We start from the raw sequence: 20,184 nt of genomic DNA on the forward strand, positions 1-20,184 counted from the left end.
TCCTTCCCTAATAAAACGTCCAGGTGCAGCAGCCCATCAGGTTTCATGCTAGAAGACAAGGAGAAGTTTTCAGTATCTACAGTACAGGTGTGTGCGAATGCATGTGTGCGTATGTGTGTGCGTGAGCTTCCAGGTTAGAAGTGTTTAAGCAGGTGTCAGAGACTGCTGGCTCCCAGAGTCTAAGCCCTGTAATCTACAAATGGCGATTCGCTATTAAACGGCTAATTCCCCTGGATTAAAGGATTCCTGCAAACACAATCCCCCTCACCCACTTTCCTCCCTCTCTCTCTCACTCTCTCTCTCTCTCGCTCTGTTCTCCGGCGCTGCCTCTATCTCTCTCTACCATTTTAGCGAGTGAGTTTGCTCAGGGCGTCGGTTTAAATATTAATGATGGGATGAAGGGATGGAGCAGAGAAATTTAGAGGCATGTAATTTCAATTTGGGAAGAGAGAAGAATGGAGAAGAAATGCTGTGAGGGGAAGGGAGGTGGGGTGGCAGGCTGGCTGGCAAACACACACACGTACCCGCACGAACACGCACACACACACACACACACACACACATTGTACCGCAAAGTACTCTTAACTGCGGCTACACAGCCAGTATATCAAGCCTAAAAACCTGTTGATAAATGCCGGCCTGAAAGTGCCTACACAGTGTATTTGGTGTTAGAAAAATATTTCTGCCCTCGTTTACAGGAGTATTCATCCAACCGTTGAAGACAGATAACCTGATTAGTTTATTAGAGTTTCAAGTCCCCTGTAAACGCCTCATAGGAAACAATCTCTTCTTCTTAACTGTACACGACGCGGCGGTGCTTGGTTTGCAGTATTGGTGCAGGAAAAAAAAAAAAAAAAAGATGACAATTATTCCTTCTCTGCGTGGTGAGTGACAATTCCTCCACTTTAAGTATTTCCCCTCTAGCCTCTCCTCTGTGCTATTACTTACTTAGCTTTGCCTTGAAACCTAATTACTGTGGCTGATATTAATTCTGCTGTAATTACATACGAGGTGAAACTTAGCCGGCTCCTCTGTGAAATCAAATGAATGTGAAACTAGGTCTAATTGGGTCATAATTTTGACTAAAACCCCATTATTGAATGAATGTCGCGGGCATTATTTGCAGCAGAGTGAAACAGCAGGGGAGCTACACTGATAATTGCATTAGCCAGCTCCTTGGTACTAAAGCAGATTAGGTAATAAGAGATTTACAGATAATTTGAAAAACAAAAACGGCAGGTGACATCAAACCCTGAGGCTGCAAAAAAATACATTTTTTTCTGTTATAATTTCAAATCCATTTACAGAAACAGTCAATACCCGTTGTTTAGAAAACCTGCAGTGATATTGATATTTCACTATAAACTCCTACACACATTTCTACGAAAATCATCTGCTGAAGCCACATTAAAGAAATTCACTGACTCAGATTTAATACTCAGAAAAGTTCCAGTGATGCAGCAACATACACACATACACACGGCAGTGTTACAGTGTGTGTGTGTGTGTGTGCTGATCGGATAAATAGTAAAGCACTCCTGCCTCACATCATCTGGTCAAAAAGTGATAGCAGAGTCACATTTACATTTACATGGGCCTGACAGCACAATCAATACAGCTGTGGTCATTTCTAAGAGAATATGAGCTAAGGTGTTAAGTTCAGAGCCACCTGATTAACTCTGTGTGGGACTGAGCCAGAACTCTTCACAAAATCTCATCTGCTACAGACAAATCCAATGGAGTAAACACTCGTCTTGCTCTAGAAGTTAATTTACTTATGATTTTTATAGAGGCAACTGTTTTAACCAGCAGGTGATGATCTTACAGGTTTCCTGAATTCTTAGACTTCCAATTAGATCTTTACAAAAAAAAAAATAGGTTTGAATTTGATTTGATCATACTTAATATATAATATATAATATATATGCATTTGGATCTTTGCCCATGTTCTTGACAGCTTTTTAAATTTTTTTTACCTTTATCTATTCAGGGTGGTTTCACTGAGAGGCTCTCATTTACAGGAACACCCTCATCGCATTCACACAGTTAAGCCAGGAAAACACTGGATGTGTCGCGGCTGCAGAACGTCTTGGCCTTGCAGATACGTTGCATGATCTAGAGATTCACACATGCCATGTGCGTTTCCCAGCGAAAACAGTCAGAGAATAGACCTGTTGATGTCATATTGACATCGTACCAGCAACATTACATAAAACTGACGTCCTCCACTGTAGTTGTCGATGTCTAGTCTGAATCTGAATACATCACAGACGTAAAACAAAAAATATAAAGACATTTTTTGACCATTTTCGCAGCTGCATGTGGAGACAGTCGCACGTTACTGACGTTTTCTGTCAAAAATAAATCAGAAATCAATTATAATGAAAAGAAATCCAACATTCCAGTGACCTGCAAACTCTGTGTAGAGACAGAGCTGCAGCAGCACAGACGCAGCAGGTGTCAACACACACGTGATTCTCCACTTAGTGACGTCAGATGCCACGCTCACGCAACACAGGCAGCGTGTTCCCACAGATACACACATTCACACCCAGTACATCCACACTGTGTCCTGCTGACCACTGAGCAGCACCATTGGAGCAGTTGTGGGGGTTAAGGGCCGTGCTCAAGGGCACCACAGTGGTGATGATGATGAGGATTTGGATAAGTGCTGTTTTTTTTTTTAACTTTTCCCACCCAGATTTAATCCTGCCAGTGCGGGAATCGACCCGGCGACCTTCCAGTCACAACAACAATTAACTGAAATAGTGCAATATTGCAATCTCAGAAGCTGCAAAGTTTTTTATAAAGATAAAATGTCTCACAACAAACCATAAATGAAGCATTGTGGTGTTACAGAGTCTTCATTTTTTTCAGTGCAAAAATGACAACTCCAGCTGAAATCGTGACTCATTTTGCAATCTGCCAAAAATAATCACGATATGTTTTTTTTTGCATATCGTTCAGCAATTGCCGCTATTCACACAACCACAGGAAGCGAGGCTGGATCACCAGCTGGACAAAGAGTTTGTCTGTGTAGCAATTAGAAGATTTGTTGTAATTTGATTAATGACACATTCGTCTGGTAATATTCACCATTTTAATACTGTTTAAAAACTGAAAATGTGAGTGTCCTCTGGTGCTGCAGTTTTATTGACTCTTGAAAATATTCATTTAAGCCAAATGTGGAGTAGACATGTGAGTATGGTCTCAATACTGTTTGTCTCTGGGCCCCCACAGCATGTTAATCCTGCACTACACTGTGATGAAAACATAAACTTGGGTCATTTTGAAGGTTGTAACTGGCGCTGTTGTTTTTCTGGTGAGGATGAGGAAATAACCCCGAGAAAGATCAAATATCAAAGTAGCTGTGACAGTGTCTCGTTTAAACATAGAATGCAACCCTCACCCTAACCGAGCATGAATAGAAAAAATAAACTGCAACATGAGTTTTCTTCATTTGAATGCCTCTAACTCTTCCTTGTGTGTTAGCTTTTCTGAAATAAACAGGTTTGTTTTATATCTCTGATGTTGTTCTCCACAGGAAACAGTCCTGAGCTTCAGTGTGGGCCCACGGTATTACTGTCTGTCTCCAGACAATCTAAGCCTGGGATAACCAAGCCAGATCACTGCCCAGGGTGCACACTCAATGAGATCAGCTCAAACCCAACCATGATTAACCCCTGTGAAACCCTGTGCGACTGCCATTTTGTGCCCAGCTGCACAGCAAGCCCCTGGAAAATCCAGCGGGCAGCCGGCAGCACCGCGCTCTTCTGGGGAGTTGCCTTTATTAACACAGTGACAAGTATGTTTGCTCCAAATAAAGGCAGAGAAACAGGCTGAAAATGATAATGCAGAGAGGATCACACACTCGTTTTTTTCCTCCAGAGGAACAATCGTCCAATCAATACAGACTTTGACCTGTGACCTAAAAAAGTACGTGACAGCTCACTGGTGGAGGCTGAAGGCACTGGAATTCTCCGGTGTACAGGAATGCTGCCTGTGTTATGTGTGTTCTCATTAAAGAACAGCTACTATTAAAAAAAAAAAATGAAACAAAAAAAAAAGAAACAAACAGCGGGAGCGTCCGGCTGCACCCCGACACATTGTGTAGGTGCAGGCACACAATGCTAAACCAGCATAAAGCTGCTCTGCTCGCGCTGCATGTCAATGGAGCATGTGGTCAGAATAACCAAGTGCAATCGGCTAAATAGACAAAGTGATGCATGGGTAAACAAACTCTCATCCCGTGTGTATATGTGTGTGTGTGTGTGTGCATGCATGTTGGGAAGGGGTCCATGTTTGTACCCTCTGCTCTGCATATTCATGTGTGAAGTCCACAGAGAATAGTGGTATCGTTAGACCACTGCACTGGTTTGCCTCAACATACTGGGAATAAATTCATGGAGGCCTGCACGTTCTGAGACCATGCTGTCATGTGGTCAGCCTTGTGTGTGTGTGTGTGTGTGTGTGTGTGTGTGTGTGTGTGTGTGTGTGTGTGAGAGAGAGAGAGAGAGAGAGAGAGAGAGAGAGAGAGAGAGAGAGAGAGAGAGAGAGAGAGAGAGAAGGAACAAGCCCAGAGAACAGACTCTGTAAACTACAATAATTCAGAGGAAGTAGAAACGGAAATCTATTTTCTCCTCCTCTGGTCTCGCCCCATCTGGTCAATGAGGCTTTAACACACCTTATCAGGCATTCAGGCTTAAAATGCTGCATTAAAAAGACACCAGCGGTTGTGCTGGTGTTGTTTCAGGTAGAGGTGAGAGGATGAAATGTGAGCTAGAGAGCCAGCTGAGTATTTTATCCATCAATTTAAAGGGTTATCAGATGCCAAAAACGCTGCACAGCAGTTCATAACACAATGAGACGCAGTAACAATAACTTAAACAGTACAATGACCCCATTCAGGGAACAAGGTAATCTACCAGGAATGTGCTCTTGTGCATTTTTGATTGGCCAATGCAGCACCTTGCCAGATGATGTCACACTGTGGTGCAATAAAAGTTGAGCCAAGTTTTACCTCCATGGCTTCTCTGCATTCTTTTTCTTTTTTTTTTTTTGTTTTTTAACAGGAGAACTTTGTGTTGGGAGCTGCACTGTGCTGACACAGTTAAAATAAAATGAAAATAAATAAACAGCAGTGCTGTTGTCTGTCTGAAGACAGCTTTATGAGTTTACTTCTCTACTGACACAAAGAGCTCAGGAGGACATCTGTTAGTTATGAGCATTATTAGTGAAGACTGTAAGTGATCAGTCAAGCTTGGTCGCTCAATTTCAATCACTTCCTGATTGCTTAGGCAGTGGCTCCTTTTTTATTCTAAGTGTTCAGATTGATAGGATTTTCAAAATATAAATGTAAAGAATGTAATTTTTTAAAATATAGATTATAAAGAAGAATAAAAACTATAGAAATAACTAAATAAATTCAACATTGTCACATTGTAAATAACCCACATTACAAGGCCAGTGCTCATCAGCAGATAAAGCTCCTTTAAGAAGGTTTCCTACTGAGCGCTGTTGGCAACCTAACGATTTTCTCTCTCCAGATTTGATGACTTTTAAAAACCTTTGGCTCCTTCTTTTTTATAAAAGCAGCTGGCGCGGTTTTCCCGGGATTGTTCTCTTTTTTTTGAGCGACAGGGGGACACCAATTGTCCCGGATTTTGTGAAAATGCACTTCTAATTTAGAATTTCATAGTTTCAAATAAAGGTTCATTTGTTTCCCTCTACTACTTTTCTGTTTACCTCCTGGTTATGTCCAATCCTGTGTCATATGAAAACAGGTACAACAGTGCCCAATTCACCTTAATACCTGGCAACTGCCACCCATCCACATCCACAACTTTGTGAATTGGGTGACCTGATAACCGAGTGGTCAGGGTGCAGATTCCCCTGCTCTCTGCCCCTGCAATTTCTGTCAATCTCTACTGTCCAGTCAAACAAAGGGGAAAAAAAAAAAATTCAGGTAGAGAGGAGTGTCAGTTAGTTATCTCCTCTCCTCCTCGGTGAAGAAGCTCTGATGTGGCTCTGGACTGACAGAGTTCAGTGGGAGGGACAGACCAGAAGCATGTTCAGTCGACAGAGCAGACATCTTCAGCCAGACAGAGACATGAATAGGCTGTGAATCTGTGTCCTTAATGACCAATTATTTTTGTTCTAAATGACTTAATTTTATTGTCTGAGTTTTATTTTGTTGAGTTAACAATAGTGAAGTTATTCTATTGTGTGTTATTCATGATATTTGAGTTACACAGTCTGAGATGTCCTTGCAAATCATCGAGACGATAACATGGGGCCCATTTAGGGAGGTTTGCTACTGAGATGTCATTGCAACTGCCTGGGGCACCAAGCAGCGGCCTGTTTACAAGCTGCGTCTCTGTGCTTAGGATATCGCCACCTTGAAAGTTCCCATGATCAGTTCATGGTTTGAGTTGAGTTGCGTGTTGAATTCATGCCACCACACAGTCCTATGGCCTGACTGACAGCAGACACAGAGCCTCCTGTTCAATCATTCCAGGTTGGTTTGACTGCTTCCACACCAGCCTAAACAGACCAGAGTTGGTTTGAACGGTTCATGTGTGAAAAACCATTTTTCTCAGTTGAATGTGTTGATGACCTCTAAAACTTTGATCAACCAAACATAAACATGAACCAAGTAAATTCAGGTTTCTCCGGGAGTGACGCCGATCTTTAAAACGAGAGAAGGATGAAAAGAAGACAATTGATAAGGTGCTGCAGGATGTTGGAGCAACTAGATGGGAAACTGTTCCTCTTCAGTCCTGTGTGAGTCAAACGGAAGCCCACTAAAAAGGCTTTTACAGAATGTTATTCAAACCAACCAGCCAAGCCACACACACACACACACACACACACACACACACACACACACACACACACACACACACACACACACACACACACACACACACACACACACAAATCCAGAGAGCCCCAGAGGGCCCCTGTACATCAGAAAGCAAATATCCAAAAGAATCAGTGACACACTCTAATAGTCAATATGATACTGTATAGTGAATGTAAAACAACAGACATCTCTCTCTCTGAAGAGAAAAGAAATACTTTTCTTAGGCTGTGTCAGCAGCAGTGTCTTGCAGGCCTTAGGAGTGATGTCATATTTTTGAAATGAAAAACACCCAGTGACAGTGAGAGAACAGGCTGAGGGTTTCCTCGTCTTGCTGCTCTTTGTTGTACAAATATATATTATCTGGTTCTGGTTCTCCTGGCAGCATAGTGGTACGGTGGTTAGCACCGTTGCAAGAAGGTTCTGGATTTGAACCTGCCGACTGGCTCGGGCCATTCTGTGTGGAGCTTGCATGTTCTCCTCATGTCTGCGTGGGTTCTCTCTGGGCTCCCCGGCTTCCTACCACAGTCCACACACATGCAGGGTTAGGTTGTGTGAATGTGAGCATGAGCGCCTTATAAGGATAAGCAGTATGGATAATGAATGAATGAATGGTTTATTTCTGTACATAATTCCAAGCAACCTGCAACTTCAACCAGAAAAACTTAATTATATATATAAGCAATATATTGCATAGAGTCTGTATCATCATCTCTTCATCATCAACTCTGGTAGAAACAATCTACGAGTCTCAGTCTGTTTACACTGATCGCTGATCAGTTCTTACAATGTTGTCAACAAGAAAACCGTAAAATTAAATAGAACCCAAAAAGAAGAATGAATCACCTACAGTAGTAACAGTAAGAAGACATACCTTTAATTTCTAAAAATAATCATGAGCCTCATTTTCACACCTTACAATTACAGCAAGAGCATTAAAGGACAAGTTCAAAGTTTTTTATTAGAACATGTTAACGTCTTATGCAAGCAGCAACCTCCAGGGCTGAAGTCAACACTGAACAACCTAAAACTGCAGTTCCTCTAATGGCCACTAGGGTCTGGCTCCAACGGTGAGTCATTCCCCATATACTCCCATGCTAAAATGTCCAACTTTAAAGCAGAAATAAACAAAAAAGTTACCCTCTGTACAGTTGTCATGAAGGAGGAAATTAGCTATAGAGACCAAAGGAGTCTTTTGTTAGGGGTGGAGTCAGACACTGCCAAGATGGCGACAGCGGGGCAGCGCACTCTGATGTTCAAAAGCGCTCCTCAGAAAACTGTGCTTGATGTAAGGGAGGCTATGTCCATCTTTATTTACAGCCTATGGTGTTACTTTAATGCTGCTGGTAAAGTCATGTTATGCACTGTAAGATTATAGAACATGGAAAACAACATTTAAATAAGATCTGGCTTTAAGAACACTGGACCTATCATTAATAACCAGTGGCATCATAAGAGGCTGCTGTGATTAATTTACTGAAATAACTAAAGTGCATATCTATGTAAATGAAGGTAATGTGACCAACACTGACTGGAGTCGGAATATCTTCTTTACAACAAGCAAAGATTTAAATTGTCATAAAACGCACAAAAAAAAGAAAAGAAAAGGAAATCGAGCTGTAAAGATCCATTAAGGAATGAAGGGGAGTATAAATCCACATAAGTCAGTTTTAATTACACTGTACATGTAAAAGCCCAACTAGAGACAAGAGTTGAAAATTAGCAACAGCTATAAACTCATCAGTTTCATGCTTTGTATTGGAATTGTGCTATTAAATAAATAAATAAATAAATTAAACTAAACTAAAACCAGCGTATCATACAGATATAAAACACATTGTAATACTGTACTGCACTAAGTTCCTTTAGATGGAAATATTGTGGGTCCCGAAACCGGTTAAAGTATAAATCCCTGTTTTCTGAGAAAAGGCAGTGACTTTTGTTCATATTGAAAATACAGTAGCACAGAGCCGCAGAGAACACATAATGTATATGTGCATGGATGCAGGTGCAGGAATTAGGTGCAAACACACACACACACACACACACACACACACACACACACACACACACCTATACGGTGCACATATAGTGTGGATGTCAAGCTGCTGGGGAGAACAAAGGGAAGAGATGTGAACACTGCAGATGACTTCAAACAACAGCTATTTCCCAGACTGACCTGGCACGGGGTGAGAGAGGTAGGGATGATGGAAAGAGGGGGAGAGAGGGAGAGGGAGAAGTAAAATAAACGACAGAGGGAAAAAGGCCATGTTGAGAGGTATAAAACACTCTGGTAATTTATATGAGCAATGTTGTAGCTACTGTGTACTGCGCAGGGCTGTGTGTATGAGGAGCAAGAGTGTGTGTGTTTCTGAACACTCTTATTTCTACCTCGCACTCTCTCTGCCTCAGTCCCTTGCCCTGCCCTATAAATCCTTTAAAATCATTCAATAACCTATAACATTAATGTCACGGGGCTGCTGTTCCATTTATGGTACTGCCCCTGTTTGTGTGTGTTTTGGTGTGTGTGTGCATGCGTGTGTGTGTGTGTATGAGAGGGGTTGGGGTGGGGAGTGGAGAGACTGGTCATTTGGTGTGTGTGCCAGCGTGTGGAAACAGACAATTTACCCCATGGACGACAATATGTCTCCAATGGGTCATTGCCATGGTGAAATGGTTCCTAGTGGGCGGCTAAAAGGAGGTGAAGTCAGCTAAAGACTTCTCGGATTTAATTATTTTACCTCTACATCATGACTGAAACTTTATATCTCACATGTAAATCTTTCATGACATATCCACTGCAAGATTCTATTGTCTGAAAAAGTCTAAATATAAAAGATGAACTCCCTCAGAGGTTCATCACAAGGTTATTTGTGTTTGTTGGGCGTCATTCTTCAACTATGGCTTAGGCTAACTAATTCTAGCTAGCATGATGTTAGCTATTCTAAAATCATCCTGTTAATTCTCATCAACCTAACAAATCGTTCTTTGAAAGCAGTTGGATGATTGATTTGTTGGTCTTGGATGACGTTATCTCGCAGCATGCAGTGGCTAATAGGGAGGCATGGGAAGGTTCCTGGGGGGCGGGGCTAATTGTTGGGTTGCATGGGTTGGTGTCAGAGGCAGTAAACGCAATCATTCTATGGGCCGGTAAGGGGGTGAGAGAGGGAGGGAGAGAGAGTGATGGCACTTGTGTATGGAAAGCACCCCTTGTGGTTCTGTGTGGCCGTCATCTCCCTCAGCAGACCACGTTAGGTTTGGTCCCGCGACTCCGTCCACCCACTTACCACTTACCCACTTAACACTGAGGTAGCAGTGGACTGTTGCTGACTCACATTAAATGAATAACAAAGTTGAAAAAACATTAACTGGCTGAAGAACTCAAAGAAATAAAAATCCAGAAAAATCCAGATATTTCAAATGCAGCAGTAACACAGCTTGCAGCAGACAACAGGAGTCTCGTCTGAGATTATTCAGCAGGATAATGTATAACTTCATTTTGTGATCTTGTTTCATCAGAAATTCTAATATGCTAATGAATGCACTCAAAGTCTGTGTAATCATCTCAGATCTAAAGAATTTTATTGCAGAAAGATCGAGTGAAGGGACAAAAATTAGGCTACTAAAATTAAAGTATGTCTGGTGTTGTATTTACTGCTGTACTCCCCAGTCTGAATCCACATATCACACTCTCTATAGTTACTCATTTATATGGAGAAAAATCAAAAAAAAATTCCCTGTCAGAAGAGTGATGAAGCATCATTACAACCAACCCACTATTAAGAGGGAATTCCAATTCGCTATCAAGTTCCTGGCGTTATTGACCATTCCATGGTCACTCCTCTTAGCTAAATTTTCCGGCCCGTATGTTAGTGGGTCAGTGACACTGATTATGTCATTGGTGAACCCCAGAAGGAAGCATAAATTAGTGTCTGCCATGTAAGCATGTCAGTGCTTTATCACTCCAGAGAAATGGCCAAAACAACTCCAGTAGATTCCAAAACATTTGTTATTCTGTGTAGCTCTGCATTAACTGTGACAGAGATGCCAAATATCCCTGATGGTTAGGGTGGTTTTAAAAGGTGCCAACCCTCACACCAGTGTGTCAGATTTCCAAATTGTGAAATGCTGAAGGTTGTTGCCATCTTAGCTTGATCATTTGTCTGATATACAACAGCATGACATAGTAGGTGTAGTAAGTTCCCATGCCTTTCTAGTGAGGTTCTGACCAGAACCACCAACCTTAAACACAACATTGATGTAAAAGACTCTAAGCCCATTAAACAACATGTCTACTGCATCAATCCCATCAATCACATGCTTAAGGAATCATCTGCTTGTCTTTTGTAGGCTAAATCTGATGTTTCACCTCAATTCATGACAGATTTTTGTAAAGTCAGTACAAGTACTGTACCTGACTCTTACCCTTTGCCCCAAATGGCAGCATTACCATATAGCATCGATTACGTAGGCATTACCAAATATGTGTGTAAATAAGATATCCGCAATTTATATTGGCGGGTGCCGTTGACTGACCGTGCATCCGAAATCTCTGCATTCATGATCCTTGATCATTTCCTGGAGTACACATTTATGGCTTTTGGCATTTGCAACGCTCCGGCCACATTTCAAAGACGAGTGAACATAGTTTTGGTTGAATTAACGAACTTTAATGCCTGTTGGGATAACCTCATCGTATCCACCACCTCATGGGAAGGTCCTTCTACAAATGTTCACTCAGCGCACTCAGGCGTCACTCACGCTAAACTTATCAAATGTGGAATTGGGAAAAACCATTGTCATCTATTTAGGAAAACAGCTGGGCTAGTGTAAGGTTCACGCCCGTTGAGGAAAAGGTTTTTTTTCATCACTAGATGTACCCTTTGCAGATTCTTGGGCAAGGCTGGTTATTACAGGAGCTTCTGCTTGAACTCTGCTGTTGTCCATCCACTAAACAATCTTCTCAGTCCAATGGTAGATTTCATTTGGACTCCTGAGTGTCAACATGCCTTTGCCTCTCGACCCCTCCAGTCTATTTAAGCTGGAAGATGCTAGTGCAGTTGGAGTTGACGCTGTGCCGTTACAGGATGATGTTCATGTTCAACATTGCTGTTTCCACTCGAGCGCTTTGAGGAGCTGGTATCATGTCACAGACTCTGATAACAACTTAGAGATTTGTCATGAAAAGGGTTCAGAGAACATGTTTTCAAACGCCCAGAGTGTAAGTATGGCATTTTTTGTTGTGATTTACTATGGCTTTAAGGGGAGTGGTGTTACGGTCCGGTGCGGTACGGTTTCTTTATCCAAAGTAGTATGTGCGGCTCCTGTGCAAGACTGGGGCCAGTGGTGACTGTGCACGCCCCTCGTCCTCTCTACCGCCCTGACTGCTCGTCCTTCATCTCGCCCACCATCTCAACTGAGCTCTCAGGTTCTGTGTTCTCTTTGTGTTTTGTTGATTTGTTGGTATTGAGGCACATGTTATTACGAGGAACCTAGTTATTTATGTCTCCTCCCTTTTCCCCTAGCGAGCTGGGTCGTAACATAAACATAACATAGTAACAGCGTGTTACTGTGGCATCCTGTACTGTAAGTGATTATACCCATTGCCTTTTTTAATTGTTCACGTCAGGGCCCGCCTCCCTCCGTCCACTGATCCTACTTTATCCTTAAAGTAGCCTCCCCCGCAGGAAGCCCACATGTTGGATGTGGACCCCAAGGCTGTCTTTGTGCTGCCTGATGTAGAGGGAGTGGGGGTGATGGTGGTGGGGTGGGTACTGATCGATAGCTAACTTTATTACCTTTCAGCCCCAAGCTCTTGCCTGCTACAATCTGTGTGTGTTGGTAAAAAAAAAAAAAAAAAAGGAAGAGAGATACATGGTCCGGCAGAGAGAGAGAGAGATATAGTCACTTTGCTATCAACATTACCTGTTGACCTGAATCCACACAATTAATACATAAAACCATTTTGCTCATTAAATTCATGACCAGATCAATGGTGGCCTCTTTTATTCGGAAGTCTATTAAGAGTCCTGTCAAATCTGATCTAATTACACACTGACACCAATCACAGATAAGACCTAAGTATCTCAGGATGGTGTGTAAAAAGTTTACGGCCACGCCCTTTAAATTCAAGGGGAAGCTAAAATATGTTTCCCCCAGCAAGTTTCACATAGCTTACACCTTAATTACCCCCTCCAATCTTAGTGTTGAGTTTATTTTCTTTTTTCATTTTACCCTACTTTTACCTTTATCTATCCAGTGACAATTAGACAGTTCCACAAATGTCTGATCAGAGAGCTGCCCAGAACACCCACAGCCCTCTTCTGTTGGGCGAGTAGGAAACTGCTGTCAGGGTTGATCATTCAAACCGGAATTTCTAACTTCATTCTCATGAATGACTGTATTTCTGTAAGTCTCCATAATCAGCTTCATTTTTTCATGACTCCACTGCCTCTTAAGACTCGTTAGCATCTGAGCCCACACTGTTCCCAGAATTCTGAGATTAAGATCAGAACTCTGATATTAATCCAGAATCTATACATATTTTCCTCATCGCAATCAAGACGTCTTCACATGTCCAAAAATGGTGGAACAGATGTGCAACGGACTTAAATGTAACTAAAACAGATGCATGGATACATTTTAGAGAACGAGTGCAGTCAGAAATAGGGTTGCGTGATCTTAGCCATCGTCAACCGATAGCCAATATGAGTGGGGAGGGGGTGAGGTGGGTGGGGTAAGTTGTGTGTCCCTTTTGCTCAACTCTCTCTCTGTTTCATAGACCTTCACCTGAGTGATGACAGTAAGATGACAAATACACTTTATGGGCATGTTAAAACAAAATTGTCACCACAAATAATGCATCTCTCTCAATGACTGAGAAACTGAACTAAACAATGTGTTCTGTCTGTCTGTCCATCTCCACCACTCAGCACCTACACACAACAAGCAGCGCTTGATTACAATCCGCTAATCGGAGTGTGTGTGTGTGTGTGTGTGTGTGTGTGTGTGTGTGTGTGTGTGTGTGTGTGTGCCTGTTGCAAGCATAGTTATATGAGGTTATATACGTTAAACTGTGGCAGGGCAAATTAAATTTATTTAAGTTACTACATTAATGGGAAACTAGTTAAATATCATCTTGACATTTGCAAAGACATGAGCAATCAGCGATCGTTCTGATGTCAGAACCCTAGTCAGAACAAGAAACCTGATCCTAAACCCTGGCAGCAGCACCCCCTGTCAACAAGCAGATTCAGTCCAAAGGAGCAGCAGCACATGTCCTAAGAAACAGTTCACATTTTTTACTTATTTTCCTCCTGTGATGATGATGATGATGATGGGCTGTGTAATTAAAGCTAGAGTCAGCTCAGATCTAAGCAATTAGACTGAATTTAATTTGGATTAAGCTCAGTCTGATGTCCCAGGTCAGGGCTTGGTTTCTGGGAACCAACCATATCTTACCCCCCCTCATCACACATTTAATGTTCAGTGCCAACTTATTTTAAATTATTTTTACTGCAGTATCTGCCCAAGCCAGCTATGGTATTGTTAAGTTAAGGGAAAGAATATGGTTGTAGTTACAAAGAAAGAAAGATGAACTTTTGGATTATAACAAGACACAAACTCAGGACTCCTTCATAAAACCTGACCTCATCGCCCTGACCTCCACACCGTGATTTCTGCTTCACTACGTACAGGGCAAACTACCCCCTGCATTGGCAGTGAATCATGGTACTGGATATAATCTGTGAGGTGCACATATGAAGATAATTCCTGCACGCGCACACACACACACACACACACACACACACACACACACACACTTAGACACACTCTTCACCCTGCTTCCCCGTTTGATTCTGGAGTTGAACCAACAACCACAAACCCTCAGTCCCCTGGTCCCCACGCTTCATGAAGTCAGCACCTGTCTGCACTTAAACACTGATCTGGGGTCGGAGAGACGGCGCAGGTAACGTTCAGGACTGTCGCTGCGGCGATAGCACACTGCTGTGGAGGAGATAAGAGAGTGTCAACGCGCTGACCTTTCCCTGGTGGCCCTTGTGTAAACAGTGCTAATGATGGCTCCAGGTGATAACACCTAGCTCCCCTGCTCCATCTTCCTTTCTTCCTGTCTCTCCGTCACACACTCCTCGCGGCTCCTTCCCTCCGCTGCCATCCTGCTCCCGCTCCTCTCTCTCCCTCTGCGGTGTTAAAGCCTAGGGTAATATCCCTCCCTCCCACTGATATCCTTTTGTACTCACAGGAGAAATCCTAGAAATCCCCTCTCCTGCTCGCCTGTTTAATCTCCTTATCGGCGTGGAGATTACAGCGCACAGTGAATAGAAGAATGAGCAGCAAAGAGCCAAGCACCAAGTGGAAACTGCTGTACTGTGATATGGTGGGACTCGAGGGATTACAAGGATCTCAAGTGAAAGATGGCTACAGAGGTCCCCTGAGGGCTTGACCGATACCAGCATCAGTTTGGATGAAATTTTACATCAGAAAAATGCCAAAATATAAAATATATTCTGTTTCAGGCCACTCATTTTGTAGGCTAACCTTATTGGTTGATGTAACTGAGCAACAAATATGAAAAAAAAAATCTTTTTAGCAGCAGAGGTAGGCTATGATTATACTATGCCAATACGTGAATAAAACAGCAGGTGAAGGGCAGTAGTTTTCCAGTATGCTCTCTCTCTCTCTCTGCAGAGAGATAGGTAGGAAAGGCAGGAGCAGCGCCACAGCAGCAACGGTGTGGACACACACCGTGAGCCGCGGCAGTTCAGCGAGGTAGCCTCATACACAAGTGAGGTGATGCAAGAGGTTATCAGCTCATTCCTGCTTGTTATATCATGGCTGGTCAAGTTGACCATTCACGGCGCAGACCAAAGGGACCCTCAGGCCTCTGGGAAATGACCCAGTGTCCACCAGTGGAGGTAGTGTCAGCTAAAGTACTCCTGAATAAGATCAGATCATGCCACTGCTTAGTCCACTGACTGCCCTCAGATATTTCAACCATGAGTCAAAAATAGCAATTTTACTTGGAAAACTCTCATTTGGTTACAGTCCCACCCCAAACCAGTGCAAACTTTATCTTATAGTGTTTGCATCTGTGTGAACTGTAGCCCCTGTAATTACAGCAGTTGTCTCACATGAATTCTTTAATATACTTATCATGGCAACAGTGAAACACTCGGTGCAAGTGGCTTGTGAGATCTAACTGTGTGAACCATCATCCGGTGCAGATGGGTCCTGAAAAAGTAAGTGATTCCATGCAGCTTGCTGCTCTCAGTAATTAGAAAATTGTGACGTGAAAACCCATGGGAGAAAAAGTCAATGCTGGACCTAGCTGTAGCTTAACAACAATTATGCACACACACTCTTTTGCGTCTGAATTTTGCATGAGTATGTTGTATCTCAGTTATTGTGTAGCTGGGCTCACATACACAAGACTGATTTATGCTCTTTACACATAAGCGGTCTTGATTAAAAGTGCCCATATTATCATGAATTAATCAGATACACCTGTAAACCTTCATCATCGAAATTCATAAAGTTAGTAAGTGATTTAATTTAAAAAACATCTGGTTTACAGTGCTTCACTGTGCCAACAGGGAATTGCTATGCTTATAATGTAAATGAAGAGATTAATAAAAAATGATCACAGAAAAGAAGTGGATTCTTCGATAGCTTGTGTGGGTAAGGTGTATAACACACAACTGCAAGAAGTCCTGACGGCTGGTTTTAAGGCTGTTTCTGAATACAGGCTGTGTACATTCCTCTGTGGACTGAGGCTTTGATGCTTTCACAGTATTACTATAGAACCTAGTCCTGCTTTATAATCACACAACACATGGACAGAGACCTTTAGACTATATGGACCTTTAAGTTTATACTGTAAATGCTTTCGTAATGGACCACCCTAGAAAACTATGCATATGCTTGTCTGAATTATGAATGAGGTGCACTATACATCACTATACATCTCTGCATAGAGTGCACATTAGATACTAGCTTATGTGTGGAAAATTGCATATGCACGGTGTCTGTGCACACACATTCAAAAGAAATGCCACAAATATGGATCGTGTAAAGCATTACTGAGCCGCTCTTTGTCCGTTGCAGTGGACAGTTCCATGGATTACAGAGCTGATTGCCGGTGCCGCACGGCCACAGTTTCTGACATTAATATGGAGAGGAGCAGAGATTCACAAAGACACTACAGCCCCTTCATCAGTAACAGGGATGACCACACTTCCTACCTGCTTGCTTGTCAGTGAGCTAAATGAAGTGTGTAGGCTGCTACTGAGTAATATCAGGTGTCAGAATGGGGAAGTTTATCAAGAAAGCTCAAGTAGGATGTGGCTCTCTGTTGCTGTGCAGCCTCAGCTCCCAGCTGACATTCTGCTGCCACAGTCCTGCCTCTTTCCTGCACATGCTGATATATGAGTTTACCAATAAATAAGGCTTTTATGTGCCTTTTATTGTACATCAGAGCGGGTCTAGCAGTGTGGTCAGCTTCTGATATGATGGATATGATGGATGCTGTTGTTTGATCACACATACTGTATATTGTACAGTGGAACAGTACGACACTAGCTGTGGGAGGCCGGAAACTGCAGTGATTCTAATTTGACATTTTGAATGTTTGCAACCTCTTCATTTAGTTCATGATCACTGTTTATTCTATTTGGTTGTATTTATTTATTTCAATTGTCAAACAGAGAAATATAGGCAACTTCATCATACAGTACAAATACCAAATAGAAAAACATGGGTAGACTAAATATTAGAAATAGTGTAGCAATACAATTCAATAGTAGCAGTAGAAAGTGGAATCAATGCCAAAAATGTGAAAATATGACTATCTTTTTTTTCTACAGTACCGTAGATACTGGAGATGTCATAGATACTTGAGATGTGATTCATCTAATGATCACCTAAGTGTTCCTAAGTTTTCTAGTCTCACTACAAACTGGAGGAGAAGAAGAAGGCAGGCTCGGTAACCAATAACAACAACACGTGGAATGGCTGCAGGTACGGGAGCAGCTACAGGTCCACAGAGAAAAATATCACACCATGACTGGTGTATGGAGATACGAGATATTTGATGGAGATCATCAGGGACAAGTTACAGACGAGCAGAAGCCAGTATGTAAACGATGCCACAGGAGGAAACGGCTCAACAGACTGATCTAAGCAGCTCACAGACAGACGTCAGATCTGTACCCAGAGTTCAGGCTGAGTGAGTTTCAGTTGTTCACTTTATATTAACATGTCGTCAACACATCCGTGTCCTCAAATGTTAATGTTTGTGAACTGTGGCAAGCCGATATCTGTCGTAGCAACGCTCCACACATAACGTTCACAATGGCTAACGTTAGCTTGTTAAGACTAACGTTAGCTTGTGTAGGCTAACATAGCGACAACATAGCGGGCTACCGTCATTATGTAACACTGACTTTTCAAATGAATATTTTGACACTACAGGTCCGTCACGTTTTTAGTCATTTCAAGGTGTGTGCATGCGCGTGTGTGTTAGCACACTGATTTTTTTTTTCACCCACAAACACAACACAACAGTTACACCTTCTCAAATTCTTCACTGGAGGTGCTCAAATCCTGTTTTACGAATCACAAATTAGGAAACTCATAAGCTGCATTTTTGCTACAGTCGCTGCAGCGAATGTGCAAAACACATTCACACACCTGTATCACGTGATGAACAGATGTCAATAGCTACAGCTGCTTGAATCTTCCTCTACGCATCACAAATGCTCTGTTGCACCACACGTCCCTGTGAAATGTGGAGCGAAAGTGATTTATGTATCTGTTGAGCCAGGGGCGGGAACTGTTCGGAGACTGGGAAACTTTTGGCCAGTTGGAGGAGCTCATTGAGAAGGGTCAGCCTGATCTTATTGGCTCGTTTAAATGCCTGTCCCTCTGCGCCTGAGCAAGTAGAAAAAAAACACAAACAAAGCAAGACAAGAGATGCGTTCGACTCCATGTGGTGCTGCACAGCCCAGACTTGACATGATGCATGTGATGCTTGTCATATCTACTATTGTTGTCATATGCTGATGCTCATAGCTGAAACGTTTCTGCCCCACAATAAACTGAAGATCATTTATCTGATAGTGCCAGTTCTTTGTTTGTTTATCTGTTTAGTTATTTTTCATTCAGACAGGAAGATAACAGTTTAAATAAGCTATTTAAGAATAATTTGATGGCATAGGAAACTTATTTCCCTGCTTTAAAAGTGATGATGTGAGTGTTTACCCTCAGATTTCTGTCAGCAGCTGCTGAATATTCGTTTATCTGGAGGCTGATAGACCTCAGCTGTGAACTGAAATGTTACAGATCTCAAATAAAGTTGTGTTTGACTCTAAGCAGGAATATCATGATATCAGGAAAGCCTGCAGTTTAACTTTTTTTTTTTTTTCAACTTGCTCCACTTCTGGAGCCGTTCTCTCCACCAGCACACACCGTCATGACAGCAGAGGCCAGAGTCCAGTCAAGCCTCAGTTCAACACCGCTGGTCACAGGAAGCCTGTATCAGCCTTGGCTCTGTTTTACTGTATGTTCACGGTCTCTCTTCAGTGTGGTCCTTTTTGTGAGGGCTGTTTAAAATGCATGGGGAAAGTAGATAGACTGCCTGCTCTTCTCAAGAAACACCAGAGTTGGAAAGTTAACCCTGTCGCAGTAAATCTTAGCCTAAGCCCTGCTCTAGTCGGGCGTACAACAGCGGGATCCAGCAGGGCTTCATCCCCAGCACCCTCAGATCAGGGCTTCTGAGCTGGAGGTAGAGCGACTGAAGAGGATCAAAACTGAGACAAGCAGCAGAAGAAGAGGAGTTTAAAGGAAGAGATCTCTATTCTGGAGCAGGTCCTCATTTCACTGTCTAGCGCTCTGGCAGGTCTCCCTCTCTCTCCTCCTCTAACCCACACAGTCCCCTGCTCAGCACACTCAATTATTCATCAGCTTACAGATGCACTGAGGAGAGCGGAGAGGAGGAGGGAGGAGGCAGATGCAGACCTCCTCTCTGCTCTTCGATGTTGCTCCTTTCCTTTCTTTCCCCTTCTCCTCCTCTTCAAAAGTGACCACCCCTTCATCTCCAGCCTCCCATGTACAGCATGAATAATTTACACTTATGACCTCATGGGCGCAAATGAGAGGAGCAGAAAAACGCTGGTCATCACCTTTTACCTTCTTCCCTTTCTGTGTCTGTGGTAAGCACCTGAATCCTGACCTACCCTCCGGCAGGTCTCTTTCTCTCACAATCCTTTCCTCCACCTCCTTCCCTATTGCCCCCCTCCCCCCCC

The 20,184-nt window shown here is 42.6% G+C and overlaps 1 protein-coding gene across 1 annotated transcript in view; it reads right to left on the minus strand.

Moving 5' to 3' along the window:
* The window catches only part of LOC111237065 (RNA binding protein fox-1 homolog 3-like), a 530,950-nt gene that overhangs the window by 155,657 nt on the left and 355,109 nt on the right, over window positions 1-20,184 (minus strand). The gene's annotated exons all lie outside the window — the stretch shown is intronic.

The sequence above is a fragment of the Seriola dumerili genome, unplaced genomic scaffold (assembly GCF_002260705.1).
Source record: "Seriola dumerili isolate Sdu_G_001 unplaced genomic scaffold, Sdu_1.0 BDQW01000807.1, whole genome shotgun sequence".
NCBI classification, from domain to species: domain Eukaryota; kingdom Metazoa; phylum Chordata; class Actinopteri; order Carangiformes; family Carangidae; genus Seriola; species Seriola dumerili.